The following is a 12,204-nucleotide window of genomic DNA, read 5'->3' as shown; positions in this document are numbered from 1 at the left end:
TGGGTGTTTCGAGATTACTTCCCGTGCTAGACGGGGTGAAGACAGTTTGAGTCGACTTAGGCCACCAACTCCAATTTTGGTGTGCGAACCTAAGGAGCTGTGACGGTGTTGTCCACCCGTCGTCCTTCCTTAGTCTATTACAATCCAAGCCTTCTTGGATAATTAAAAAAAATTATAAAGAATCTTATACAAGTGTTTCTAAAACAGAAAAATAAACCTAACTAAAGATTCAAGGAAATTAAAATAAAAGAAGAAAAAAAATGTTCACCTACAAGAAGCAAAACAGAAATGTTAGCAGAAATGATAGTAAACGGACTCAAAAATAGAATCTGACTTACCACAATCTTGCTGACTTTGTCACATTTTATAGAAAATTTTGTTCTACCCCAAATCGATATATTATAATAGATAATCAGAGATCGGAGCAGAAAGTTAAAGTTAGTTTAAGTTCTGCTGTCAAGGGTGAAAAAATAAACGGGAATGACTTTTTTTTTTCAGTGTTTTTTTTCTTCTTTCTTCTCTCTTAAAACCTCAAGAACACTTGAACTAATAGAAAGAAACCAAAAGAAAAGAAAAATAAAATAAAATAAAATAAAAAAAAATAAAAATGAAAGAAATTAATTTTAAATCAAAACTTACCACTAAGATAACTGGCTAAACTTTAATCTCTTCCCCTCCAAAAGATCCCTTTCAATAATGCTTACTGTGTTATTTATAATGCCTCATCAAGAATCAGGTTTTCCCACTTTTCAGGCAGCAATCCAGGGATCTCTACTGACTCTACGAAGTTGTTTACCTAACAAGGATCTTTTGGATTGATCATACCGTGCTATAGTGATCTCCTCCGAGATCTCTGAGATTGACGTGCACATATCAAGCTTACAATTATTTTATGATCCTATCTTGCTTGGCTGACCTAGTTTCACTTGGTACCACTTAACCGAGTTGGACACGTGTACGACCTAGATTAATGCATAATTATTTCCCTCTACAGCCACTAAAAATTTTAGTGACAATATTTGTGATTTTCTGATAATAAAACACTATAATTCACATTATTCTTTGAAAGCAAAGTACATGAATAAATAACTAGGAAGAAATCAATCACTTTCAAAAAAATAGGGACAAAAATAGAAACTATTTAAAAATAAGGAAACAATGGGAATTAGTAAAGTATTACCTATATCCCTTTATTCTATGAAACAAATAAACTAATTCTTAGCAACTAATCCCTTGAAAATAGATTACAAATCACATATTTTCACACTCATCCTCAAGCTAGGTTGTAGATATTGAGCAATCCTAGCTTGAAATTAAGATTCTCGAAGGTCTTCCTAGGCACAGCCTTAGTTAGAATGTCTGCAACCTGTTGACCCATTAGGACGTACAGAAGCAATATCACATTTAATTATACCTTCTCCTTGGTGAAGTATTTGTCAATCTCCACGTGTTTTGTCCTATCATGATGCACTGGATTCTTTGCTATGCTGATAGCAGATTGATTATCGCAGAACATTTTCATAGGTTCCATGACTTGAATTCTTAGCTCACAAAGTACCTTTTCAACCACATTCCCTCACAAATGTCGTGTGCAAGGTCTCTAAACTCTACTTCTGCGCTGCTTTGAGATACCATTGATTGCTTCTTACTTTTTCATGTAACCAAATTTCCCCAGACATAAGTGCAATAACCTGGGGTTGATTGTTTGCCAGTTACAGATCCAGCCCAATTTGAATAAGTGAAGATCTCGACTTCTTTACTTGTTGTCTTTTTTAAGAACAATCCTTGATCCGATGTCCTCTTCAAGTATCTCAAAATCCTGTAAATAGCCTCTATGTGTTCTTCCATTAGGTTGTTCATGAGTTGACTTATCACACTTACAACAAAGTTGATATCAAGTCTGGTATGAAAAAGATAAATGAGTTTTCCAACCAGTCTTTGATATTTCCCTTTGTCAACTGGTGCACTATCCTCTTTAGCTCCTAGTTTCAAGTTGGAGTCCACAGGAGTGTCAAATGGTTTACATCCAAGCATTCATGTTTCCTTCAAGAGGTCTAATACATACTTTCGCTGAGAAACTGAAATACCTTTTTTGATCGTGCTACTTCCATGCCAAAAAAATACTTAAGGTTGCCCAAGTCTTTTATCTTAAATTCCTTAGCCAAGAAACTTTTGAGATTTAGTATCTCTTCATCATGATCTCCCATTAGAATGATATCATCAACATACACAATGAGTATTGCCTTTTTCTGAGGATGGGTGTTTGATAAACATAGTATGGTCTGATTGGCACTGATCATACCCCACCTTCTTGACAGCTTTACTGAACCTTTCAAACCAAGTTCTTAGTGATTTCTTAAGCCCCTACAAAGACGTCTTGAGTTTGCAAACCTTGTTGATGGTGGCTAGTATATCGATTCTATGAGATATTTCTATGTAAACTTCTTCTTCCAAATTCCGCTGATTAGAGACCAGTATAGGTTAGAAGCAAGTGAGAGCAATACTCAAACTTTATTGAGTTTGTCCCCTGGGGCAAAGGTCTCTTGATAAACAATCTCATACGATTGAGTGAACCCCTTAGCTACTAGTCATGCTTTAAATTTGTTGACACTGCCTTCTGCATTATGTTTGACTATGAAGATCCACTTGCAACCGACAGGATGTTTCCCTGATGGCAACTCAGATATCACCCAAGTACCATTCTTCTCAAGTGCATGGATTTTTTCCCAAATCGCTGACTTCCACTCTAGTACACTAAGAGCTTCATGTATTGACCTTGAGACATGTATCTTGTCAAGATTACTAACAAATGCACAGTGACTAATTGACAATCCTCCATATGAGACAATATTGTAAATAGGATGATCAATACAAGACTTTATACCTTTTCTCAAAGCAATGGGTCTATTATCAATAGAAGAATTACTAGGACCAAAATCGGGACTAGTGTTACTTGGTGAATTTTGAGATTCCATATTCGGATTGGATTTATGACTTTGATGAGATGGTTGCAGTTATTTTCCTTTTTGAGTTTTGTTTCTCCTAGAATGGACATGTAACTCACTAGTTGCAGTAGGTTGTGTGTGTAGAACTGGTTGAGATGACTCTAATTGAGATGGATTGGATGACTCTGTCGGATTTGAATTAGGAACACCAAATGAATCAAATGTCCCATTGATATTCTTAAGTAAAGTTCTCCCCCTGAATATCAAGATTGTAGTAGGGTTGTTGCTCGAAGAAGGTGACATCCATGGAGTTGTAAAACCTTTATGTGATCGGGGAGTAGCATTTATACCATTTTCTATTTGAGGAGTATCCGACAAATATGCATTTGAGTGCCTTTGGATCAAGTTTACTCTGATATTTGGCATGTATATGTACAAACACAGAACAACCAAAAATTGTCATGGGAAGCGTTGGCAGAATATGAGTGTTGGCAAATGAGTGAAAGAGAACTTGACAAGGTGTTTGGAAATTCAAAACTCGAGAAGGCATCCTATTTATTAGATAAGCAGCTGTCAAAATTGCTTCTCCCCAGAAAAATTAAGGAACATGTGTGGTAAACATAAGAGACCGAACAACTTCTAGAAGATGTATATTCTTTCTTTCAGCAATCCTATTTTGTTGGGGTGTATCAATTCATGAACTCTGATGAATGATACCTGACTCTCAAGGATGGTCTCAAAGTATTCTTTTGTATTGTTGGTTTTCAACACTTGTATTTTTGTTTGGAATTGTGTTTGAATCATGGTATTGAATTTTCTGAAAATTTGGCCAACTTCTAATTTTTATTTCATAAGAACAAGCCATATGAAGTGTGATCATCTACAAAAGAAACTACCACCTAAAGTCAATGACATTCTTAATTCTAGATGGCCCCCACACATCATTGTGGATAATTAAAAAGGGATACGATGCCTTATATGGTTGGATATAATAAGAATTACGAACATGCTTTGAGAATTGACACACTTCACAATGAAAAACTTTCGGATTTTTATTTTTGAACAAGGATGGAAACAATTTTTGAAGGTACAAAAAATTAGGATGACCTAAACGATAGTGCCATAACATGATTGCACTATCCTTATTTGAATTTTCAAGTGAAACAAGATTTTTATTAGATAAACTACTTGATCCAACACATAATACATTATGAGTTTGTCTTCTAGGGAAAACATCAACTTTGAGAAGATAAAGTCCTGAGTACACCTTAGCATTGCCAATTTTCATCCCTAAATCCAAATCCTATAATTCAAACAAATCTAAAACAAATTTAGCAACACAGTTATGTTCTTGAAAAAGTTTGCTAATAGACAAGAGATTACAATCCAAACTTGGAACATAAAGTATTGAGTTTAGAGTTAGGTCCTTTGAAATAATGATAGAGCCTGTTCCAGTCACTTTAAAGAGGGACCCGTCTGCAATTTTCACTGTAATATTTTCTCGATATGAATTGTAATTGTAGAATAGTGTGACATCTCTTGTGATATGATTGGATGCTCCTGAGTCTCCGATCCATGGATCAAATTTCTCTAAATTTACAATGAATGCACCCAAGTAAATCAATTTGTGTGCTAGTGATCATGTTCCGATGGTGCTCTGGGTAGTATTCTATTATGAAAACATCCTAGGCAAGGTTTCAAGTTGTTCCTAGTTAAATAGACTGGATTCACTGGGTCCAGGTTCTTCATCAACAAAGGCATGATTTCCTCGACTTTCTTTGTAAAGGGCACGTCTCGAGGGCTTCCAATCTGCAAGTTTGCTGTTGATTTTCCAACAATTCTCTCGGGTATGACCTAGTTTTTGGCAGTGATCACACCACAGTCTCCTCTTCATAGCACTATTGTTGTTGTTGTTGTTGTGTTGAACTCCTCAAGCAGCTACGGTAGAATTTTCTGTAACAGAAATGGTAAGAGACTCACCTAACATAACTTTCTTCCTACTTTCTTCTCGGCACACCTCAGAAAACACAGCTCAAATACCTGGTAAAGGCTTCATTCCCAGTATTCAACCTCACACATCATCTATACTTTTGTTAAATCCCATCAAGAATTTAAAAATTCTTTTCTTTTTGATAATCTCTCTTAATTTCTTTGTATCATCTGGACAGACCCATTAGTGTTCTTCAAACACATCCAGTTGTTGCCAATAACGAGTGAGTGTGTTGTAGAATTGAGTGATAGATTGTTCTCCCTGCCATAGGTCATCAAGAGTGCTTTCAATTTCAAAATTCTCTTAAGTATTTTCTTTGCTTGAGTAAAATTCCTTCACTTCCCACATTTCATAGGCTGTGTTGTAGAGTAAAAATTCTCACCAATCTTATTCCTCATGGAATTCATCAACCACGACATTACCATGTTGCTTTTAGCCTTCCAGTTCTTGAATTTCGAATCTTCAACCTTCAGAGGAATGATTTCACGATAAAGATACTCATCATTTCTTCCACAGATGTACATCATAACTGACTATGACCATTGGAGATAATTGTTCCCATTCAATTTATGTCCTGTAGTGGGAAGAGGAATGTCTTATGTCCCCACATGATTGCTAGTGATGAGAACTTCATAGGAAAACGAGGATTGTTTCTCTGTGGCCATGTTGTATTTGGTCATTTCTCTCTCTCTCTCTCTCTCTCTCTCTCTCTCTCTCTCTCTCTCTCTGTCTCTCTCTTTTACAGTTCAGAAGAGGCTCTGATACCATGTGATTTTCTAAGAATAAAACTCTGTAATTCTCATTATTCTTTGACAACAAAGTACATGAATAAATAACTAGGAAGAAATCAATTACTTCCTAAAAAATAGGGACAAAAATAGAAATTAGCTAAAAATAAAAAAAACAATGGGAATCAATAAAGTATTACTTTTATCCCTTTATTTTAGGAAACAAATAAACTAATTCTTACCAACTAATCCCTAGAAAATAGATTACAAATCACAGATTTCCACAATATTTTTATTACAGCTATGTCGCAATTATAAGTGTTGTAGCTAAATGTTTTAGTTGCAACTTTTCGAAAATGTCACTAAAGATTATACTTTTAGCTACGACAAATAAATCATCACTAAAAGTATAATATTTAGGCATAAAAACTATTACGACTAATTTAAAAATTTACTGTCATTAATATATTTTGTTGTCACTAAAACTTATCACATTAGTCGATAAAAATAAATTTTTAGTGACAACTTTCTATCATTACTAAAAGTGGAGAGTTGGCTATAAACATAAATCATCACTATAGGTGCTAGATTTAATAATAATTTATTTTCTATAATTAAATGTGAACTGTTAACCATAATCTATTCGTAAGCATATCAATAAGTTGTTATGAAGAGGATACAAAGACTCTCTGAAGAGCACCAGATCAAACTTTTTCCTGAGAAAGTGAAAATCAACCTTTATATGCTTGGTTCTTTCATAAAGAACTAAGTCAAAAGCAAACTTCATGTCGCAAAACAAATTTGAATAACCAAAGACTGGAAAACCTAGCTTCATCAACGAGGATCTAAGTCAAATAAGCTCACAAGTACCAAGGGTCATAGCACGATACTCAGCTTCAACAGAGGAACGAGAAACTACTCAAATTCTTACTTTTCCATGAGATCAACTTACGACCCTAAAAAATATAGAAGCTAGAGGTAGATCTTTTATTTGTAAGAAAATCAGCATAATTAGCATCAATGAAGTAGGACAAATGTGATTAAGCAGACGAAGAGTAAAAAAGCCCAAAACCAAGACGAGACTTCAAATATCGAAAAAAAAAATGATAAACAGCATCAAAATGAGATATGTGCAAGGCATGCATAAACTAACTGACTAGATTAACTGCAAAGGTCAAATCTGGTCTCGTGTAGTCAAAGAAATAAGGCGACCTTCGAGTCTTTGATAAGAAGAAGGATCAAATGATAAATCACTAACTTTGGCATGGATATGATGATTATGATGCATAACATATGAGGTAGGACGACAACCAAGATGCCAGTGTCTTGAAGAAAATCCAATGTGTATTTTCACTAAGACAATGAAATACCACGGCGAGAGTAAACCATTTTTATCCCTAAAAAGTACATGAGGAGACCCAAGTCTTTAACTTCAAAAATGACCCAATAATAACTTAACTCTATCAATCCATTGTGCATCATCTTCTATCAATATAATATCATCCACATAAACCAAAAAAATGGTACAATGGTCATCCACTTTTTGACAAACAAAGAAAGTATGATCTGAGTGGCATCTAAAAAACTCTATAGATAAAATGACCTCAGAAAAATGTTGAAACTAGGTTCACAAAAATTAATTCAGACCATACAAAGATTTGAGCAGACAACATACTTTCCTACAATACTTCTCTTGAAGATAAAACCCAAGAAGAGGCTCCATATAAATAATCTCAGTCAGATCACCATTTAGAAAAATATTTTTCACATTAAGTTGGTGAAGAGGTCAGGAATGACAAACAACTATAGAAATAAAGAGGCGGACAGTAGAAAGTTTAGCTATTAGGGTAAATGTAGTACCAAAATCCTTGTCTAAAGTCTGTGTAAATCCCTTAGCAACTAAACAAGTCTTGTATCAATCAACAGTGCCATCCACAAGATACTTGATAGTGAAAACTCATTTACAACCAGTAGTCCGTTCTCCTAATATAAGGGAAACAAGTTCTCAGGTGTGATTCTTCTACAAAGCATCAATCTTAGTAGTCATGGCTCCAGTTTACTTAGGATCTCGTAAAATCTTTGATACAGACCGAGAAATTTGAATAGAATCAATGGCAGCAAGGTAAGCTTGATAAGAATGAGAAATTCCTTGTTAGAAAATAAATTTGATAGGATAATCAGTAACACACCCCCACTTACCTTTGTGGAGGGTAATAAGCAAGTAAGAGCCAAAAATAAAAGGAACGGGAGTAATAATAGAAAAGGGGATACTAGAATCTAAGGTGAAAGTTGGAAAGGTTGGATAGGGACGACGAGAGTAAACCTTAAGAAGCAACAACGATGAAGATGTATCCTGCATAAGAAAATATCCTTGTAAGAAAGACGAAGGTATATCCTGTAAGGGAAAAAAGACATGCAAAAGAGATGAAAATAGAGAGAAAAATAGAGAAGGCAACACTATAGGAGATGAATCCTCTAAAGAAGGTGTAGCACAAAAATAGGAAATATTTTCAAAAAAAATAACATCCAAAGAGTGAATTACACAATGAAAAAGGAGGTCATAACAGCGATACCCCTTTGACATAGACGAATAACCCAAGAAGACACAATGAATGACTTTGTTATCAAATTTTGTGCGATGTGATCTCTTGTCCTAAACGAAATAAATGCATCTAAAGACTTTAGGTGTAATAGGAAAAAAGAGTGCTATCAGGTTGAAGAATATGAATAGGCACCTGCCCCCCTAAGGTGAACGTGATTAAAGAAAAAAAATAAGAGTAAAAATTGTCATATTTCAATATAACTTAGGAACATACATCCCTCAAAGAAGACAACAGACAATATTTATAAGATGACAATACTAGTATTCCGCCACCCTGTTCTATTCGGAAGCGTAAGGACAAGTCAATCGATGAAGTATACCATGCTAATGAAAATGGGATTGAATCCCATCAAAAATATATTCCCCTCCGTTATTGGGCCGAAAAGATTTAACAGTAGTGTTATATTGGGTCTGAATCATTTTGAGAAAATTAACAAAAGTAGGGAGTACTAGAATTGAGAAAGTTTTAAAAAGGGTTGTGGACAAGTTTGGGGTGAAATCGAAGAAGAAAATAAGATATTGTTACGCTTAGTCGACCTAATAATGTTCAATCAACCTAGTTCGGTCAAACCATCCATCATCTTTCTAGTTCGGTCTACCCAAGAAAAGTTTGATCATCTGACCTATCGCCCCAACAACTCTCGGGTTTAGTCACCCGACCTACCTTGGTCGACCGACCATATGTTGAAATGCCCAGTTCAGCTTCCTTTCAACATAATTTTTTCCCACCATCATGTGCACTTTTCAACACATTATTTAAGTAAATGTCATATTTAATTTTAATTTTTCATTTAATCTAAGTTCTTTAATGGAATTAAGAGATTACCTCTCATGTGGAAGCAATGGAAATGGTTTAAAAATCCAAATCTCTACTTGTCAAAATCTAATCTTCTATTCCAAGAACAAAATGTAATTTACAACATTTTTATTAGATTTTCAAATCCCATTATCTTTTACATTATTTTGAAAGGGAAATCATCAAAAAAAAAAAACCTAATAAAAAAAAATATTTCGCAAAAAAGTAATAAATTTTTAAAAATTACCGAAACGAACTTAAATCGACCCTTTAAAGGTTGATTTTTTTTAATTAAAAAATTATAAATTTTGACCATTAAAAGACCGAATTTTTTTTTATTATAAAATTGAAATTTTTGATCATTTAAGGGTAGAAATTTTTTATATATATAAAAAAAAGAAGTCAACAATTGCAGCCGCTACTTTTTTTTTACTTTTATTTTTTTCTAGCAGGTTTAGGAATTGTTTTTGACTGTTCCTAATTCTCCAGAATATTTTTATTTTAACGTTTGCAAAATAATTTTTTATTAGATTTTTTAATAATTTTTCCTTTATTTAACCACGCGTTTGACCCCACATGTAAACGATAAAATGACGAGATAAAATTTACATTTCGACCGTTGATCTCAACTACAAAACAGGGAATGATTCTCAATAAATATGGATCGCTAGATTAGATTATGTGATCGAATTTTGACCATGCAAACGTCGATGATCGAGTGTTTGCATAATCAAAATTTGGCCATGCAATCTAATCCAACAGTCCATCTTTATTGAGACTCATTCCCTATTTTGTAATCGAGATCAACGGTTGAAATGTAAATTTTATCCCACCATTTTTGTTGTCTACATGTGGGGTCAAACGCATGGTTAAACAAAGAAGAAATTATTACAAAAATATAATAAAAAAATATTTTGCAAAAATTAAAATAAAAATATTTTGGAGCATTAGGAACAATCAAAAAATGTTCCTAAACGTGCCAGAAAAAAATAAAAATAAAAAAAAATATGGCCCTTAAAGGACCAATTTCAGATCCTTTCGATAATTTCTAAAAAGTTGTTACTTTTTAACGAAATATTTTTTTATTAAGTTTTTTTTTTTAATTTCCTCTATTTTTTATTAAGCTATAAAAATTGCAGTATGTCAGTACATTTATTTAAGGCTTTCATTTCTAAAAATCTATTTTTACGTTTAGAAAACTTTGAAAATTCTCTTTTTCCAATACTTAGCCAAATTTTCATAACTTTTTACAATTTTAACTATTTATGATTTTATCCTGTTTTTCAAGTCTTTTCTACTCAACTAAAACTATAATATGGAATTGGTTGATGCCTTAGAATCATAAATACTTTCTAGAAAATATATACTTTGATAAATACATAGAAAGATAGAGATTTTATTGATGGATTGATTGATGGATAGAGAGAACTTATGTTCACGACTGATTGATAGAACAGTGCCTCCATACTTATGCAGTGGCTATGCCACACGATGCATGAAAGATAGATGGATGGATGGATATGTCATGTTCTCACGACCATATGAGATATGATTGATGGATTGATTGATTGACAGATGGATATCGTTGAAGGGCACTACTAAATTTTTTTTTTTTTTTCGATATAAAGAAATTACATATATGTATATATAAAAACAAAACTATTTTTGTTTACTTAAAATGGGTCATAGAAAATTTAGAAAGAGTAACGCGTTGTTATATTTTTAAAAATGGTGGGTCAATCTAGGATAATACTTGATGTTCTATTCTTTTGGATAGTATGAGATACCTTAGAGAGTAATATAACTCGTGAGATCTGACAATTTCTCATCTTCTTTTTTATGGTACATTTGTGTGTAAAAACAGTTTTTGTATAGTATAGAGATAGTCTAAGGTTTACATGTATTGCCTCTTGATAGGCTTAGACGTGAGGAGTTTTTCTTGGACTAATTAGTGATCACTAAGAGTCTGTTGTCGTCAAATAGTCGACATTATCGTTAGTTGAACTCTGTATTGAATTCTTGATCAATTGTCAATCTGAGCTGGATAAATGGTCACCCAAACGTGGTATGCTAGATCTACCACAAAATCATATAAGAATGATGGGATTCCACATCGGAGGTTAAGTATTAAAATATCGATTTGTTATAGCCGAAGCGGTTATATCGACATATTCCTCAACACTCTTATCGATTATATCGTCGTGTATGTATTACTTATCTCTTTATTGTATGTCGATGGACAATAATTTTACTTTGAAAGTATGATGAAATGATTACTTTGTTAAATGATTTTAATCGATAGACTGTTACTTATTAAATTTATTTTATATTTTTTTTATTTCAATTAGTCTTTATTCAATTGTTAGATTATATCACAATCTGCATGATTTAAACTTTAGAATGATTATACGTGGCATGTTATATCTAGTGTTAGAGTGGTAGATTTCCTACTGGGTAACTCCCCTTTCTCACCCTACCATTCATCTTTCAGATTTTATAGTTGTCAATGAGATATTTATTGAAGATGAGATTTATGAGGAAGCACCTGGGGTTGAGTATGTAAATGAGTAGCCACCTCCATCAGTTTTAGTGGTCTTACAATCTTAGTAGTCGTTTATTTTATATTTCAAATTAAAATTCTTATGTTAAGGCATTGTGTGTCAATTTATATTCAATACCTTTGTTTAATTATATCTTGTTTCAGTCAGTATGATTCTGATTTTGAGACTTAAGGATTTTGAATCATAAGTTGATTGTTATTAACTTCCACACTCTGTTAACCTTTGATATTATTTATATTTTTTCGCTGCTTTATAATTATTTATCACAATCTATTTTTCTTATTATTATATGTTATAATAGGATGGGATGGTTAAGCATTCCTTGAGATTTAACATAAGAATCCTTGGGATCGTATTAGTTTTTCGGGCATGACAACATATTTTTTAGCAAGTTGGTATTCTAATTTAAAGTGACAATCTCGCTAATAAATTACCAACGATCTCACCTTAAAATAAAATAAATAAATTAATTAAAGGATATTTGTCTTTAAATTTATTAGCGAGATCATCATTTTTTATCATCAAGTTCATCACTCTTTTTATTAGCAAGATCATCACTTTAAATTAGAATACCCACCAGTA

Source organism: Akebia trifoliata, chromosome 7, assembly GCF_017979445.1.
Source record: "Akebia trifoliata isolate Shusen 1 chromosome 7, ASM1797944v1, whole genome shotgun sequence".
NCBI classification, from domain to species: Eukaryota; Viridiplantae; Streptophyta; class Magnoliopsida; order Ranunculales; family Lardizabalaceae; genus Akebia; species Akebia trifoliata.
This window is presented reverse-complemented; position numbering follows the sequence as displayed.